Raw genomic sequence first — 18,289 nt, 5'->3', positions numbered from 1 at the left:
ATTTCATTCACTTAAAGGGATAGTTCGCCTCTTTTGACATGAAGCTGGATGACATCCCATATCAGCAACATCATTTATGAACATCTTCTTACCCCCTGCTGCGTCCTGTGAGCAGAGTTCCAGCTGAGTTTTGGTGTTGATGAAGGTAGTCCGGCTAGTTGGCTGGGGCCACAAAAATAAAGCGTCTTGCTTCTCAAAACAATATGCGTTCAACAGAGTAATACATTTGCATCACAAAATCGTTCTCCAGAAAAAGTCAGACCTCACAATCGCTTGGCGCTATTTTTGCCTCCCTTCATATCAATGCGTACAGCTACCTGCCGATAGCCGCACCTCTTCCGGTGTTTGCTGCTCGGAAGCAGGGGACTGCTCAGTCTGCACTTCAGTCTGCACAGTTTACACAGCAAGCAGTGATACGAAGGGAGAGAAAATAGGGCCAAGCGATTGTGAGGTCTGACTTTTTCCTGGAGAACGATTTTGTGATGCAAATGTATTACTCTGTTGAACGCATATTGTTTTGAGAAGCAAAATGCTTTATTTTTTAAACCCCAGCCAACTAGCTGGACTACCTTCGTCAACGCCAAAACGAGGCTGGAACTCTGCTCACAGGACGCAGCAGGGGGTAAGAAGATGTTCATAAATGATATTGCTGATATGGGATGTCATACAGCTTCATGTCAAAAGAGGTAAACTGTCCCTTTAATTCTATTCATATTCATTGTGCCAATTCACAAAAAAAGTCTTTTCAAGGTACAAAATGACCCAGTTGTATAAACTCCAATTTAATCTCCATCAATCCATCCACTATCCTCTGCTTATCTGAGGTCGGGTCTAGGAGACGACGGGTCCGGAAGTGGAAACCCAGACATCCCTCTTGCCAGCTGCACTCTCCAGCTCATCCAGCATCCGGCATCCCGAGACATTCACTGGCCAGAAGGAATATAAAATCCAGCCATCCCACTTGTAAAGATATGTATGAAAATGTCAAACTTAAGTAAAAGAATAAACACTGAACATTTCAATCGTAGTGTCTGGGGTGCTGTGGATGTCATGGTTGATGACAGCCCCAGTTAAAACCCTAAAGTAGACCATGGTGACAAGCAACCTGTATGTTCTGCCTGGTTTGATTATTGATAAATGATTAATGATTGTTTTTGTCAAAAGAGATGATGGCAATGAGGAAAGCATAGCCAACGCACATCAAGCGGGCTGTCTGATAGCGAGGGCTTGGTGCTCAATAATATTTCATTGTTTTTGTAGCTGGGCTGCACGGTGGTGTGGTGGTTAGCACCATCGCCTCACAGCAAGAAGGTTCCAGGTTCAACTCTGGGTTTCTCTCTGGGTACCCTGGCTTCCTCCCACTGTCCAAAAACATGCATGTTAGGTTCATTGGTGTCTCTAAAATGTCCATAGGAGTGAGTGTGAGCATGTGTGCTTGTTTGTCTCTGTGTGGCCCTGTGATGGCGGCCTGTCCAGGGTGTACCCTGCCTCTTGCCCGAGGACCGCTGGGATGGGCTCCAGCCCCCCCACGACCCAACCAACAGATCCAGCGGGTATAGAAAATGGATGGATGTTTTTTGTATCTGTCATTGTTAATTTAAGTGAATACTATAGCTGGAAAACTTTTCCTTAAGATTTATTATTGCTGACAACTGACAACATATCCTTAATTGATCCAAATAGCTTCCAAACAGGCCTGAGGAATGTTTGCCAGGGCAGCCCACTGCACTGAGCCACTGCCTTACCAAATAAACATGACAGAGAGCATAAAATCCACCCCTTAAAAACATACTAACTCTAATACACCAGCAGCTCGTTGCTGCAAGACAAGGCAGTTTTATTGATAAAACACTTTACAGACTGACTGCTGCAGTAGGCTACTCCTCTACTAGTTCATTTCACTTAAAATCGGAGGCTTGATAGTTTCTGTATTATCTCATTTTAATCACGTTAGCCTGGAGCAGGAAAGTTTTTTGAAACCACAATTCCTCGTAAATAGTTGAATATGTAACATACAGTATCTATTTTTGTTTAAACCATATTTAACCCACGCTAAAACCTAAACCCGCACTAAGTTTAGGCAAGATTTAGAGACATTGGGCCTCATGCAACAACCGTTCGTACGCACAGATTTGTTCTTAAGTCGTCCGTACCAGTGATTTAAGAAAATTTGCGCATTCACCAATCTTTTCGTATTTTACGTTTTCTTTCAGGTACGAACAGAATTTACGAGTGATCCAGACCTGTCGTAGGAGTTTCCTAAAGTAGTCCGCTGTTATTCAAATCAAGTTTGCTTGACTAATGGATTGAATCTGTATATAACAAGGTCAATGGGAAGCGTAACCAGCGGCTGTCTTGCTACTTTTGGATGCCTTAGCGCGTCAGGCTCTTGGAAGAGACCGTGTAGATATCCATGTGGAGACAGACGAATGGCTGACATCGCGATTTAGATTGCCAAGAACTGTGGTGCTACAAATATGCAGCTTTTATCCACCCTTGGATTTTTGGCCACAGGAACCTTTCAGAGGGAGATTGGAGACAGATCGGGGGTGTCCCAGTCCTCTGTAAGTCGTGTCCTCCCCTTGGTCATCAAAGCTCTCATCAGTTTATCACCCATGATACATCACATTCCCATACACCGCTGTCCAACAAGTACAAATTAAGAGGGACTCTCATGCCGTGGCTGGACTGAGAAACATAATCGGAGCACGAGACACATATACGCATCAAAACACCCGTGCCTCTGTCGTGGAGCGCACTGAGCTGAAGGCCAGGTGGGTGTGTCTCCATACAGCGGTGGGGGCAAACTGCTCTATAGCCCAGAGAAGGCATGCCAGATTTGCACAATATTGCCATGAACGAGGGTCTCCACCTGAACCAGCCCAGGCAGACCAGAAGGTGTGGTGCTAGAAGACCCCCCTCATGGACCACCCCATCAAAGTGCCATCATGATGAGGCAATAACTGGTTGCACAGCTTTAGTTGCAGTCATCGAGCGCCTGCCCATGGCTAGACGTTTTTTTTTAAGCTATTTTCATATTAAACCATTTCTTTTTTATTTCGGTGACATTATGAACCACAGGTGACACAGAATTAACAGCACTCGTAATAACTTCCCATTTCTTGGCTTTAGCAGGTCCCGTAATTCCACTGCTGACACTGCTAAAAATTACAGATTTTCCTTTCTGGATCTCTGAAATCAGAACTTCAGTCTCAGAGCCCCTAAAGTTGTTCTTTTTGTGCCTTGATGCCATTCTCATGACTCAACACTCAACACTTCCTGGCACAGGAGAGAGGAAGTCTTGCCTTATATGGTATCATTTTGATCGTGGAATATGCAAATCTACTATCCTCATGCACGTGAACTTAAATACGCATGGGTGGCATTCATCATTTACGCAGGTTGTTTACACACTTTTTGCGAAGTTAAGAGCGTTTGTTGAATCTGACGTGGCGTGTTTGTACGAAAAAAGTAAGAGAAATTTAGAATAAAAATATGAAAATGTTCTTGCATGAGGCCCAATGTCTATGATTTGCCACTCCCTCAGAGCAGAAATTTACGTAATTCAAATCAGACCAAGTAAAAGTGACCAATACATGCTCATTTGTATATGTGTCATCATAACAGCCAAAACTGTTAACATTACCCATTGATTACTCCAACTGATAATATTTTTTGATAAGAGCATAATAATTATAATAATAATTATCATCCTTATCATAAGAATCATAAAGATAATAACAATTTTAGATCTCAGTGTGCCACGAACAATGTTTGGTTACATTCAGGCACAACTTATCAGCTTATTTCTCCTTCCCAAAAGAAAATGGGGCAATAAATACCATTGAAAAGGGCCAGATAATAACCACCTGGTTAAGGTTAGGGATACATCTTGATCTTGTCCTCGGAATTTAGAGCATTTGTGTTTCATCTTACACATGCACACATACACAGTACAGCTGATACAGAACAGATTACCCAATGATATTCTTACCATGGCATTAAGAGTATTTATATATATTTATATATTATACTTTGTTAATCTTTGACTTCTTTGTCATCAGCACCATTGTATTACTGCAGAGATCTGGGTTTGTATTCCATTATAAAAATATCAGAAGTGATTCTTTGTTTCTATGCTTTCTTGTGACTAATACACACCAGGAGTAATACTCTTATATATTGATGATTGGAATTATTTGAGTTTTGCCACTGGATCCATGGATATTCAGTAACACAAATAACAAACAGTATTTTTGTTACTACGTGACCAAACAGTAAAACAGTGTTGTGGTCTGCTTTCCATTTGTGTGGGTGAGTGTTGAGTGAGTCCTTATCTGCATGCATTAAAGTTGGAGATTCTGCATTGTACCTGAACTCAACAACCAACAATACAAGGATACAAAACAGTCATGTGGAATGACCTTTCCATGCAGTAATTGTGATGATTTTTTGTCACTCTTTCTCACTCTGCTGCTTTGTTGCACCGCCTCCATCTGCTTGCCTGTTTTTCCTTTTGCAAATATGGAAAACCATCAAAGATCTTTACCAGGAATTAGGTACAGATAACAAGATTTTAGAACTTAAACTTCACCACTGAAACTGCCTCATCAGTCTGGTAAAATCTTAAACTTTCATGTAATAGCAATAAACTCCCATCTGATTTAGTTTCATATCTGTATCAAATATCTGTTAGTATTCCCTGTAATTTTCTTTTTCTTCTTCCTTTTGGTATGTTTCTTGTTGTTGTGTCTCCGTCCACCCCTCCCCCTCCCCACCCGCCCCGCAGGTCCAATTGCCGCTGTTTCTTCACCTCAGTGAAAGGTAATTACGGTATGCCAGTAAACACTAGAAAATTACATACAAATCTGGTCAGCTGGAATGTAAACGGTCTAAACAATCCTGTGAAAAGAAAGCGGGTACTTGACCATCTTCAACACATGGAAACAGGCATTGCCTTTTTGCAAGAAACGCATCTTCGTACGTTAGACCACTTTAGGATCAGAAAGGGGTGGGTGGGGCAGATGTTCCACTCTTATTTTCATTCTAAAAGCAGAGGTACTGCGATTCTCATCCATAAAGATGTTCCCTTTTCTGTATCCAGCTCCATTTCAGACCCTAATGGTCGCTATGTGATGGTCTTTGGCACCTTGTATAATACAGCCCTTGCATTGGTTAACGTCTATGGTCCTAACTCGGATGATGTCAATTTTTTTAATAACCTCTTTAGTTCTATACCAAATTTAGACACGCACCATCTAATCCTTGGTGGTGATTTCAATTTAGTTCTAGACCCTACTCGTGATCGTTCCTCCAATAAACCATATATTGCCTCTAAATCATCTAAGGTAGTTAAATCATTCTTGGAGACCTACAACTATGTGGACCCTTGGCGTTTTAAATTCCCTAACTCCAGATCCTACTCTTTCTTTTCTTCTGTGCATAATTCGTTTTCACGGATTGATTATTTCTTTATTGACGCTTTTTTACTGGGTTCTGTTGCAGTCTGTGATAACCAAGGTATTGTTGTTTCAGACCACTCACAAACTCAAACTTGAGCTCGCTTTACAGGAAAGACCCCCAAATAGGTCATGGCGCTTTAATTCTCTTCTCCTCTCCAATCCTGAGTTTGTCACATACGTCTCTAACCAAATTGACACGTTTCTTTTGACCAATCCTGTGGCTGATACCTCTTCATCTATTCGCTGGGAAGCTTTGAAGGCTTTTCTGCGGGGACAGATTATTTCTTACACAGCTCATGTAAATAAACGTCGCAAAAGCAGAATCTCTGACCTCACTTCCTCCATTCTCCGTCTAGATCAGCAATATGCGGTAAACCCTACTCCCGAGCTCCTTAAAGATAAGATCACAGAGTTTGACCTCCTAACAACTCAGCGTGCAGAAGAATCATTACTTAAATCTCGCCAAAAATTGTACGAAGACGGGGATAGACCTACTAGACTTTTAGCCCATCAGCTTCACCAAAAAGCTGCCTCTCGTACCATTTCTTCTATAAAGACTGGCTCTGGCTCTGTCACCTCCGATCACAAACTCATCAACAATGAGTTCAAGAAATTTTATTCAAGTCTTTATACATCTGAATCTCAGCTTGACCCAGAACAATTTATCAATTTTTTTCAGTAATCTGGATATTCCCATAGTAAGCCCTGAGGATGTTTAGTTTCTTGAAGAAACTATCACCCCTGAATTTATAAAAAAAATCTATCGCTTCAATGCAAAGTGGGAAAGCGGCAGGGCCGGATGGCTTTCCAGCCGACTTTTATAAAACATTTTCAGACAAACTAGTTCCTCTTTTGCATGCGATGTATACTGAATCTTTTCAATCAAAAACTCTTCCGCCGACTTTGTATCATGCCACTATTTCACTCCTCTTGAAAAAGGACAAGGATCCCCAGTGCTGCTCTTCTTTTCGTCCTATAAGCCTCCTTAAGCCTGATTTATACTTCTTTTAACTGCCCTTGCGCTTGCGTTAATGGCTCGAGACGTTTATACTTCATTTTGCTTTGTCGGCGGTTGCGTGTGCTGCGTGGCGATTCACCGCCAGGACAGTAGGTGGAGTAGCGGGTTTTTTCAATGACAAGCCTACTACGATGAAAGGAAATTCACCGCCAGGACCTCTTCGGCAAGTCTCTCTTCGAGTGGATTCATGCTTCTTCTTCTTCTTCTTCTTCTTCTTCTTCTTCTTCTTCTTCTTCTTCTTCTTCTTCTTCTTCTTCTTCTTCTTCTTCTTCTTCTTCTTCTTCTTCTTCTTCTTCTTCTTCTTCTTCGAGTGAGAGGTGTGTGAGAGGAAGAGCGGAGCGAAAGAGAGAGAAAAAGTGTTTTTTGTCATCTTTATTCTCTATTCTTGGTTTTCTTTGTTTCAATGTTTCATTAGTTGTGTCTTTCTGAGTACTTTGTCTTGTGTGTTGTGAGTTTAGTTTAGTTTTTTTTTTGTAGCGTTTGTTGGGTGTGCTTCCCAGCACTGCTGGGAAGCCGCAATGGCGGCGGGCGGCTTCTCCGCGCTGTCCAGGCAGCACGGCATCAGGGTAGGTGCCGGCTCCCTGTGCAGCGTGGAGGACGTGGCACTGGCCGTAGGGCAGGTGATCGGGCACAGCTCTGTTAAGTCTGCTGCCCGCATGAACAAGGCTGTTGTCTTGTTTGTGGCGAAGGTGGAGCAGGTTAAACTGCTAGTAGAAACGGGAGTCACAGTGAATGGGATCTTCGAGCCGGTGATGCCGCTCACGCAGCCGGCCTCGAAGATCGTTCTGTCAAACGTGCCCCCGTTTATTAGTGACGAGTTCCTAATTAAGGAACTCTCCAGGCACGGGAAGGTGGTTTCCCCACTGAGAAAGGTGCTGTCGGGCTGTAAGTCCCCACTGCTAACACATGTGGTGTCTCACCGCAGACAGCTACACATGATCTTAAACGATAAATCTGGGGAGTTAAATCTGAGATTTATTGTGCGTCTGGAGGGGTTCGATTATACTTTGTTCGCCACTTCCTCCACAATGAAGTGCTTTGGCTGTGGCACAGAGGGCCACCTGATTAAAGCCTGTCCCAGCCGCGCCGCTCCGGCGGGCTCCAGCGGAGCCGCGGCTGCCGACCAGCCCGCTCCTGGTGCCGCGGGGCGGGGGGCTGATGCTCCCGCCTCCGGCTCTGGTGGAGCCGCGGCGGCCGGCCGCCCCGCTCCTGGTGCCGCGGGGCAGGGGGCTGATGCTCCCGCCTCCGGCTCTGGTGGAGCCGCGGCGGCTGGCCGGCCCGCTCCTGGTGCCGCGGGGCGGGGGGCTGATGCTCCCGCCTCCGGCTCTGGTGGAGCCGCGGCTGCCGGGCGGCCCGCTCCTGGTGCCGCGGGGCGGGGGGCTGATGCTCCCGCCTCCGGCTCTGATGGAGCCGCGGCTGGGCGTCCGGGGGGGCAGACACAGAGCCAGCGGGGGGTGAGCCGCGAGGGGTGAAGTTAGAGGCAAGGCAACTGAAACGGGTAAGGTGTGTGAGACAGGTAAGGTAAGTGCAACAGGTGAGATAAGTGAGACAGGTACAATAAGTGAGACAGGAAAGGCGTGTGAGACGGGTCCAATAAGTGAGACAGGTAAGGTGTGTGAGACAGGTACGGTGTGTGAGACAGGTAAGGTGTGTGAGGCAGGTAAGGTAAGTGAGACAGGTAAGGTGTGTGAGACAGGTAAGGTAAGTGAGGCAGGTAAGGTAAGTGAGGCAGGTAATGTGTGTGAGACAGGTAAGGTGTGTGAGACAGGTAAGGTGTGTGAGGCAGGTAATGTGTGTGAGACAGGTAAGGTGTGTGAGACGGGTCAGGTTGCAGGTGAGGTGAGTGTCCTCCCTGCAGTGTGTCCAGGTGCTTTAGCTGCTGAAGCTGGACTCATGGAGACCTGTGAGTCTGGGGAGAACTTTGTTTCTGTAAAACGTCGTAGCAAACGCAAAAATGTGGTGAAGGTTGTGGGGGGCTGTAAAACCGGCCGGCTGGAGGCTGGAGTGAGCGACGCAGGCAGCAGCGACAGCGAGGGCGGTGTGTCTGACTGCAGCGAGCTGTCTCTCAGTCAGACAACCGCCAGTCAGGAGGGTGACCTGTATCCTGCTGAGGTGTTCCAGACCTTCCTGCACCAGACTAAGGGCATGAAGGGCCTGCGGCTAGAGCAGCGTTTTCCAGATCTGCTAAAGTTTTACGTCTCAGCGAGACGCCTTATTCAGCACAAAGCTTCCTCAGGTCTCACTGATCGGGAAATTTACAGACTAAGGAAACACATGATCAAAGTGAGAAGTCAAATCGGACTTTAATGATGAGGGTTTTAGAACTGGTTTTACTTCTCCATTTTACTGTCTTTAGTTTTAACATCTCCTTTACTATGAACATTTTAAAAATGGGGACGTTAAACGTCAACGGAGCCAGGGAGGCCAGAAAAAGGGCTCTGGTTTTTGACACAGCACGGAGAAAAAAGATAGATGTGATGTTTTTACAAGAAATCCACAGCGATGGCAGCAACGAGGCAGACTGGAACAGGGAGTGGGAAGGTGAAGTGTTTTTAAGCCATCACAGCACTCAGAGTGCAGGAGTAGGCTTCATCTTCTCCAGAACATTCACTCCGTTGTCTCTGGAGGTCGAGCAAATTGTACCGGGGAGGTGCCTTTTAATCAAAGCAAAGTTTGAACACCACACACTGTTTTTTGTAAATATATATGCTCCGACCAATGGTCCAGGGAGGGAGAGCTTTTTTAATCAGGTCAACGACAGACTGAACTGCTGTGGCTCGGAGGATTTTTTATTCTTGGGGGGGGGATTTTAACTGTACTGGAGACGCGGTTTTAGACCGTAACCATGCAGAGCCTCATCCAGCCTCCCAGCTCGCTCTGAGGCGGCTGGTCTGCTCCCACGGCCTGGTGGATGTGTGGAGAAGGACGCACACAGACTGCAGGCAGTACACATGGTCCCACCTGACAGACAATAGGATCTCCTCGGCCAGGCTTGATCGCTTTTATTGTTTTAAACATCATTTTAATGTTTTTAAGGGCTGTACGATCATGCCAGTCGGTTTTACTGACCACTCTTTGGTTTTATGTCATGTTGTTCTAAAGAATGTTTTACCCAGGAGTGCGTACTGGCATTTTAATTCAGCGCTGACGTTTGATAAAGGTTTTAAAGAAGCTTTAAGTTATTTTTGGGCCATTTTTAGACTTAGGAAGGGTGATTTTACGTGTCTCAGGCAGTGGTGGGACCATGGTAAGACTGAAATAAAACTCTTGTACCAGCAGTACACTCTCAATGTTACACGGGATGCCTGTCGATCTATACAGGACCTGGAGACTGCGATCGTGGAACTGGAGACAGTTGCCACTTCCACAGGAAATCGAGGATGTATTGAAGTCCTCAAATCTAAAAAGATGGCTCTGGCCAACCTGCTGGACACAAAGGTGCAGGGTGCACTGGTCCGATCCCGGTTCCTAAACATCTCCGAGATGGATGCTCCCTCTAGCTACTTCTTCGGCCTGGAGAAGAAGCGAGGTCAGGCCAAGGTAATCCACTCTCTGCTCTCCGACACAGGGCAGGAACTCACTGACACTGCAGATATCAGACAGCGAGCTGTGGATTTTTACGCATCCCTCTATGCGAGTGCATACGAGGAAAATGATGCACTGTTTGAGGAGTTCTGTGGTGAGCTGCCTCAGGTCTCTGAGGAGACCAGCGCACAGCTGGAGGAGACCAGCGCACAGCTGGAGCAGCCCTTACAGCTTTTGGAGCTGCAGGCTGCTCTGCAGGGCATGCAGGGACGGAGGGCTCCCGGCATCGACGGTCTGACTGTCGAGTTTTATAAGGCCTTCTGGCACATTTTAGCACCCGACGTTTTAGCTGTTTTTAACGAGAGCTTGGCTTCGGGTTCCCTGCCACTGTCCTGTCGCAGGGCTGCTGTCACCCTCCTGCCAAAGAAAGGCAACCTTCAGGAGATAAAGAACTGGCGCCCTGTGTCGCTCCTGTGTACAGATTATAAAATCCTGTCCAAGGCCTTGGCGAACAGGCTGAGGAATGCTATGGAGCAGGTCATCCACCGGGATCAGACCTATTGTGTACCTGGCAGGTCTATGGTAGACAATGTCTACCTGATTCGGGATGTTTTGGAGGTCTCCAGCTCATTGGGCATTGATACTGGTCTCATTTCGTTAGACCAGGAAAAGGCTTTTGACCGCGTTGAGCACAACTTCCTCTGGAAAACCATGGAGAGGTTTGGGTTCAGCGCTGGTTTTATAGCCAAGATCCGGGTGTTATACTGTAACATTGAGAGTATGCTGAAGTTCAACGGCAGTCTGTGTGCTCCTTTCAGGGTGCATAGAGGCATCCGGCAGGGCTGTGCTCTGTCTGGGATGCTCTATGCACTCTCCCTGGAGCCCCTCCTCTGTAAGATTCGCACACGCATAGATGGCCTGCTTTTACCTGGTTTTAAACAGAGCATTGTGTTGTCTGCCTACGCAGATGACGTCATTGTTCTGATCGGATCCCAGAGAGAAGTAGATATTTTAGTTGAACTAGCCGCCTCCTTTAACACTCTGTCCGCAGCGAGGGTGAACTGGAGGAAGAGTGAAGCCCTTGCTGTGGGCAGATGGTGTGATGGCCTCCCAGTTCTCCCTCAGCACCTGCAATGGAGCAGAGAGGGGCTGAAATACCTTGGCGTCTTCCTCGGGTGTGAGGAGATGACCAGGAGGAACTGGGAGGGCGTCACAGAAAAGGTTGTAGGCAAACTACAAAAATGGACATGGCTGCTCCCCCAGATGTCTTACAGGGGTAGAGTGCTGGTGCTGAACAACCTGGTAGCATCTCTGCTGTGGCACCGCCTGGCCTGCGTGGACCCCCCATCAGGTCTACTGGCTCAGGTACAAGCAAAGATTGTCGACTTTTTTTGGAATGGTCGGCATTGGGTGCCACAGGGGGTGCTGTTTTTACCGAGAGAGGAGGGGGGCCAGGGCCTCATCCACCTGGCCAGCAGGGCCTCCACTTTCAGGCTTCAGTTTGTCCAAAGGTTTTTAACAGGTCCGGCGGACTTGGTGTGGAGAGAAGTGGCCGGCTGCATTTTTAAACGTGCAGGTGACCTGGGACTGGATGCTGCTCTGTTTTTAACCGATTGCAATTTATTAACTTTAAACGGGTTGCCTCCTTTTTATCACAGTGTTTTTAAGTCATGGGTCCTTTTTAAACTTGACTCGCGACAAAGCTCTGCCTCCCTGTTCTGGCTGCTGCAGGAGCCACTGGTGCACGGGGCCCGTCTGGACGTGTCCAGCGGAGCTACGCCTGGACTGGGAACAGCACTGTGCAGGAGAAAGGTTCTGGTGTTCCAGCAGCTGGTGGACACTGCGGGGCCGGCGCTGACGGACTCGCAGGCCGTGGGCTCTCTCCTCGGCATCAGGTCCGCCAGGGTGGCAGAGCGGGTACTGGAGCTCTGGAGGCGGAGGCTCTCTGGCAAGGAGAAAGGCCTCCTCCTGGACTACGGCAGAGGGGTGGAGCCGGACCCTGGAGACCCTTTTCCTGGGGTCAACGTGAGTCCCCAGCTTGGGGAACTCAGTGGGCCTCTACTCGGGAACCCCGGGAGCATCGACTTCTGCACGGCTGGAAGGAGGACTCTCTACCACCTCTGTGTGACAGTGCTCAACAGGAGGGGGCTTTGCGACAGGGAGCCCACCGTGTGGACCGGCAGGTTGGGAGCCAATGGAGCCGGTCCACAGTGGCGGGTTCTCTACAAGCCTCCCATAAAGAAACGGACTGCCGACCTCCAGTGGAGGATTTTACATGGTGCCATCGCCTCCAATGCTTTTATCTCTGTTTTAAACCCGGCTGTGTCTAACCAGTGCCCTTTCTGTCTCCTTCGGGAGACAGTTTATCACGTTTTTAGCGAGTGTCAGAGACTCACAGTGCTCTTCACTCTTTTAACCACAGTGTTTAACCTATTTAATGAGTCTTTTAGCATCACACGTTTTATCTATGGCACAGGATATAAAAAAACAGACAAACAGAAGTTTCAGCTTTTAAATTTTATCTTGGGTGAAGCTAAGTTGGCTATTTATGTTTCTAGAAAGAACAAAGTGACGGACAAAGCGGGTCAGGAGGCGGCCTCTGTGTGGTGCTGCAACCTCAGGTGCAGACTGAGGCTGGAGTTTTACTTTTACAAACTCACAGACGACCTCCAACGTTTTAAAAGCATCTGGTGTTTTAACGATATTCTTTGTTCCATTGATGTTAATAATGAACTGCAGTTTGCACCTTTTCTTGAGCACTAATTTATCCTGTTTTACAGATTGACACAGTGTGATGTATTATGTTAAAATGTGAATAAATGTTTTTGTAAAAATCAAAATTCTTCTTCTTCTTCTTCTTCTTCTTCTTCTTCGCTTTCTACCTTGGCGTTTGAAAACAGCAGTCTTTTATTAGGGGATGAAACCGGAAGATGAACACGCCGCCGGATGTGATGTAGACAGTGGCTTGCGCTTGCGTCTTGCGTGAAGTTTAGAAAATTGAGGTGACACACGCAAGCACGCAAGGGGGGCTTGCAACCGCGCAAGGGCTTGCGTTGCGTCTTGCGTCACCGACCATAAATCAGGCTTAAATCAGGACTTTAAGATTCTGGCTAATGCCCTAGGTCTTCGACTGGAGATGATTCTTCCCTCCATCATTTCTAAGGATCAAACTGGCTTTGTCCGTGGGAGACAGTCTTTCTGTAATGTACGTCGACTGCTCAATCTTGCATACTCCCTCTCAACATATGGGTGCAGAGGCTGTGGTTTCACTCGATGCGGAAAAGGCTTTTGACCGCGTTGAGTGGGATTACCTTTTCTTTGCTTTAGAGAGGTTCGGCTTCGGTCAAAATTTCATTTCTTAATTTCACTGACAAATCCCTCTTTGAAGCACAACCAGGCCTCCAAATTTATTGGACTATATTTATTTCCGGACTATAAGTCGCATTTTTTTATGGCTTAGAAGTTTGCAGGTGTTCAGTCGATTTCTGCTACTTGTCGAGAATTGCTACTTTGTGGTTTTGCGCATGCGCCGAGACGATTTTCTAAGTTTAGTTTTCACGCCCATGTTTTGCTACCCTGCGTCTTAGCTGGTGTGTAACTATGAGTAACATCCTCAAAATCCTGATTATTTTCTCTTTTGGAAGACATGCAAAGTAATAAAACACTTATCGTATTAACAAGCAATTAGCTTAACATGCACAAATGGGGTGTCTGAAACATGACGTATATTTGAGCATGTTGAATAAGTGGAAGGCGCCTATGAAAGTTACGTTATCCACGAGGCAGCGGCTTTTCTCTCTCACAATAAATACACAATTTTTCTCTTCTATATAAAAACATTAATTAATAACAGCGATGCTGATTTTAGGAATGGAAGAGAACTGGACTACAGTTCACAAGTATATAGTATATATATATACAGTGGAAACCGCTTATAGTGGTCACGGATATAGTAATCAACCGCTTATATAGATCAAAAGGCTTGGGACGGAATCATTTCTATACAAATGCTGTTTAAATAATTCGTTTATAGTGATCAAGAAATCCCAAGAGAGTCTGGCTGCAGACCTGCACTGTCAGGACCCTGTTGCAGACCGTCACCTGCACTGTGAGGACCGGAAGTGCACTGTGAGGACCGGAAGTTGATTCGAAGCCTTTCAAAATAAAAGCGTGTGTATCGGAAGCACGTATTTTTAAACGATTTTAAACGCTATATTTTTCAAGAGGTCCTCACAAATGAATTAATTAGTTAACAGTACGACATAAAATCTATCAATTCCCGGTCTATTGTTTTTATTTGTATTGTAAACTTTTGTTTGGTCACTGCACACATTTTCTCTTAGGCTCATATTCATAAGCCAACATCTCACAAGATGCCATAGGCCTATACTGTACATTTTATTGTGTACTATAGAGTAAGTCACTGCTATTTCATTATCATTTCATTTTGACTTTATCGCACTGCTCTTTATATATATATATTTATTTCAATTAGTTTTTCTGTTGTATTATTCTGTATTTTTATCCTTAACCACCATAAATTTCATGTTTGGTTCTATGTCTATGCCAATTATGTTTTTGTGCTGCTGGAACACCTTAGTACCACTAAATAGTACCCTAACTCTTGATATCTACAGTATAATCTTAGTCAAATTATTAACGGATCAATGAGAAAACATAAAAAACACACCAAGTCACAACATGATCAAATGTTCTGTAGTGTTTATTCAGTCAAACATTCACAATATGACAAAAAATCTTTGTTTTTGTCGACTACCTGTTCACAAAATATCAACATGTCGTTAATATTGTGAAATATCATTTTGAAAGACTCCAGGATCGCTTCTCTTTCATCCTCGTCCAGTTCTTCGTTCCACAACCTCCCATACTGTAGAGCAGCCTCTGCCTGTTCCTCTTCCCCCATGCCCAGAACGTCAGGCAGGTCCACTCTGGCAGACAACAGTGGTTTGTTGGCCTCAGCCCACTCTGCTGCATGTCTGCAATTTTGAAGAATGCGATCTTCAACCGAGTCCTATGGAAAAGACAGAAAGAAAGATGTCTGTACTATAGCTGCCACACCAACAGTATCTGACCAATAGATACTGTGCAAAAGCTTACGCCTTCCACTGGTGTGTCCACATCAGCAAGTCTGGCTCTCTTGGAGACCTCTGCCTGCTGCTCTTCTTCCTGAGTACTCAACTATTAATATGAATACATGCATTATACATACTTTATACTCTTACCTGAATTTGTAGTCCAGTTTTCTCTGTCCAGTTGCCAGGATTTAGTGACTGGGATAGGTTTCTAAAAGACAGAAAGTGAGGTGTCAGATGTTCTTCACTGCAACCTACATTCCCTTCATTTTCCTTTTACCCTTTTACAAACCAAACCACAACCTGCCAGAAGTTAGTAGCGTTGGCTAATACTTATGAGTACAATCAAACAGACAAATACATTATGCTTACCTGTAAATAAAATGCCACCTTTTGTATGTGCCTCTAAGTGGCTCTGCAGCTTGGACAATTTTGCTGGTTTAAATCGTAGGCACAGAGGGCAGTGAAACAGTTTGCAACATGACGTGCAGCGTTCGATTTTGGGCGTAGTGCCGACGGTTGTTATTGAAATATGCATCTGTAAGAGACAAATAATGTCGTAATAAGTCAAACTAAATTATATATATATAAATGGCGCATTTAAGTGAGCACTATCGATACGATAACAACGCTAAAGACTAGCCAAAAGTAAAAAAACCTGATTCTTTAAAATTAATATAACTTTACAGTATATAGTTATTGAAATATGCATCTGTAAGAGACAAATAATGTCGTAATGAGTCAAACAAAATTATACAAGTGAGCACTATCGATACGATAACAACGCTGAAGACTAGCCAAAAGTTAAAAAAAAAACCTGATTCTTTAAAATTAATATAACTTTAGAGTATATAGTGTGCAACGTAACGTTCCAGTGAATAAAGACTGTTTCTGTTTCTTTGTATGAAAGAAAGTTGTTTTCACTCGACTTTTACTCACCTCGTCGTCTCCACAGTTCAAATGGGGAACGAAAAATACGTGCTCCTCGCTTGTCGCTTCGGGTCCTCACAGTGCAGGTGAAGTCACAGTGCATGTCTGCAACTAAGGGTCCTGACAGTGCAGGTCATGGGTCCTGACAGTGCAGGTCTGCAGCCAGACGCCTCTCAGAAATCCGCTTATAATGTTCATTTTTGGCCATTTTATGAATGTAAACATGTGCAAAAATAATTTTAAAACTACGTGTAGCTATTTTATTTTTTACTCCCTTGATTCCTTTCTGGACGTCTGCTTCTGCCTCGCTAGCTAACGTAACGAGTTGACACCGGGCAGCAAGCGCGCGAATCATGGCTGGAAAAAGGAAGTCATGGAGGAGCATGTGTCCGAGGATGGGTGCTGGAGAGCGGATTGAATGCGCGTGTGACCGCTGGAAGCTCCAGGCTGGTTCTTGTAAGATGGGAGGCCGGTGTTCATTCGATTTCTCCTACTTGTCTAGCCTGGCTGACGCGTCCACAATCTCGATGAGATGGTGGTCTGGGAACTAGGTGTGCATTTTCTCGTATTTGAGGCGTGGTTTACGAACGCCTAGAGCCGTTTATTGGGCCCTACGAATGTCTATCAAATGACGTCAGGTATTTCCCATGCTGCTTTGCGCGCGATTCATAGCCAATTGTATCACTTATACCAGATGACGACAGAAATTTGACAAGGAAGAAGAAAAAAATGGAAAATAAAAGTAAACTTGCGCTCTAAGCTACTTAAATTGACAACAAAGTAGGCCTATATGCTATATTCTACATGAATGTTTATGTTGTAGAGTTGTGAATTTATTTTAATAATGGAGAAATTGAGCAGCCTTGCTTTGTTGTCTGCAGTAGTAGATCAACCCTCATTTTACTTTGAAGCTCCCAGAAGTGACGTCAACGAAGCTTTAGCAGCAGAAAAGCTATCAGGCTTGTGTTGATGATAATAATAATCTCCTGGACTATGTACAAACTTCCAAATGCATCGTTTTGTGAGTACAGACCATATTTGTACTACTGTAGAAGTTTGGTGTCATGACATGTGATTTTAGTGTGGTAATTTTGGAGATACTGCCAGGGTCCGTTAGCGCTTGTACTAAGCTATTCGGGATAACTCAGTAACTCAGCTGATGTTCAGCCAATATCGGAAAAACTTCGGGTGTGCTACTTGGCTGGATGTCACGGTTCAAATGACCCTAGGGTGAATCTACTCCGAAACACTTTCTAAGGCTGCATTGAACGGTAACGTTGTGTCCGCTGCCATGTTGGATTAACACTCTACAAGCTTCGGTGTAGCATAGACGTCGTCATCGTCTTGCTGCCCCCCCGTTCTGTGATTGGTTCCCAAACTCTGGCAAAAATAAGGGTGGTGGTTTCCAGGCTGACTTTGCAGTGAGAATGAAATCGAGCGCAAAGCAGCATGGGAATTCCCAGGCTACTACTTGTCGAGAATTGCTACTTTGTGGTTTTGCGCATGCGCCAAGCCGATTTTCTAAGTTTCGTTTTCACGCCAAGTAGCTACTGTAGCACAAATCGACAGAACACCGGCACGGAGGAGCATAGATCCGAGGAGCAGGGGTGCTGAAAGGCGGATTGAATTCAAACTTTATTTTCTGACTTGTAAGAAAAAAAATGCACCGGCGGCACAGCAGAGAATAAGTTACGTACTGTATTTGAGTTAGCCTACAGTATGTCTGCGCACTACGCAGTACTGTAATTAAATTTGCATGATAATAAAATTCAGTAAATGCTGAAGCTATCCGTTTAATTTATTTTTTCTCATTGAAAAACGATACAAATGGCATTTAGATGATATTCTGCATAAAAAAATAAGTGAAATACCTGTACTGTAATACAAATTCGGTTATAGTAATCAACCGCTTATAGTGTTCAAATTGGCTCTGGACCAACGTGATCACTATAAGCGGTTTCCACTATATATATATATATATATCTATATATATATATATAGATATATATATATAGATAGTAAGTCCCTGTATAGTAACAGTGAAAACAACAAATAATTGACATGAGCAAGATTAAGTCACTTGGAGTTTATAAATGTCAGTTTTGATTATTTTTCTATTAATCGCCCAGTCTAAGTGCTTTGTATTGATTTTGTCATTTACATATATTCTGATTTTTTTTTTTTTTTTTGGTAGGTGCAGTGCGATTCCTGCAGTCGGTGGGCACATTTTGAATGTGCCCATTATGACAAACACAGTAGCA

At 44.8% G+C, this 18,289-nt stretch overlaps 1 long non-coding RNA gene across 1 annotated transcript; it reads right to left on the bottom strand.

Moving 5' to 3' along the window:
* Positions 1-14,842: 14,842 nt before the first annotated feature.
* On the bottom strand, positions 14,843-16,097 carry LOC142390399 (uncharacterized). The gene is made up of 3 exons (XR_012770458.1): positions 16,038-16,097; positions 15,124-15,309; positions 14,843-15,037 (listed from the first exon to the last, which is right to left on the bottom strand). It is a non-coding gene; the product is annotated as an uncharacterized LOC142390399 (long non-coding RNA).
* Between the last annotated feature and the right edge of the window lie 2,192 nt (positions 16,098-18,289).

Source organism: Odontesthes bonariensis, chromosome 10 (genome assembly GCF_027942865.1).
Source record: "Odontesthes bonariensis isolate fOdoBon6 chromosome 10, fOdoBon6.hap1, whole genome shotgun sequence".
NCBI lineage: Eukaryota > Metazoa > Chordata > Actinopteri > Atheriniformes > Atherinopsidae > Odontesthes > Odontesthes bonariensis.
Note: the sequence above shows the minus strand (reverse complement) of the source record. Positions and strands in the feature narration are given on the sequence as shown.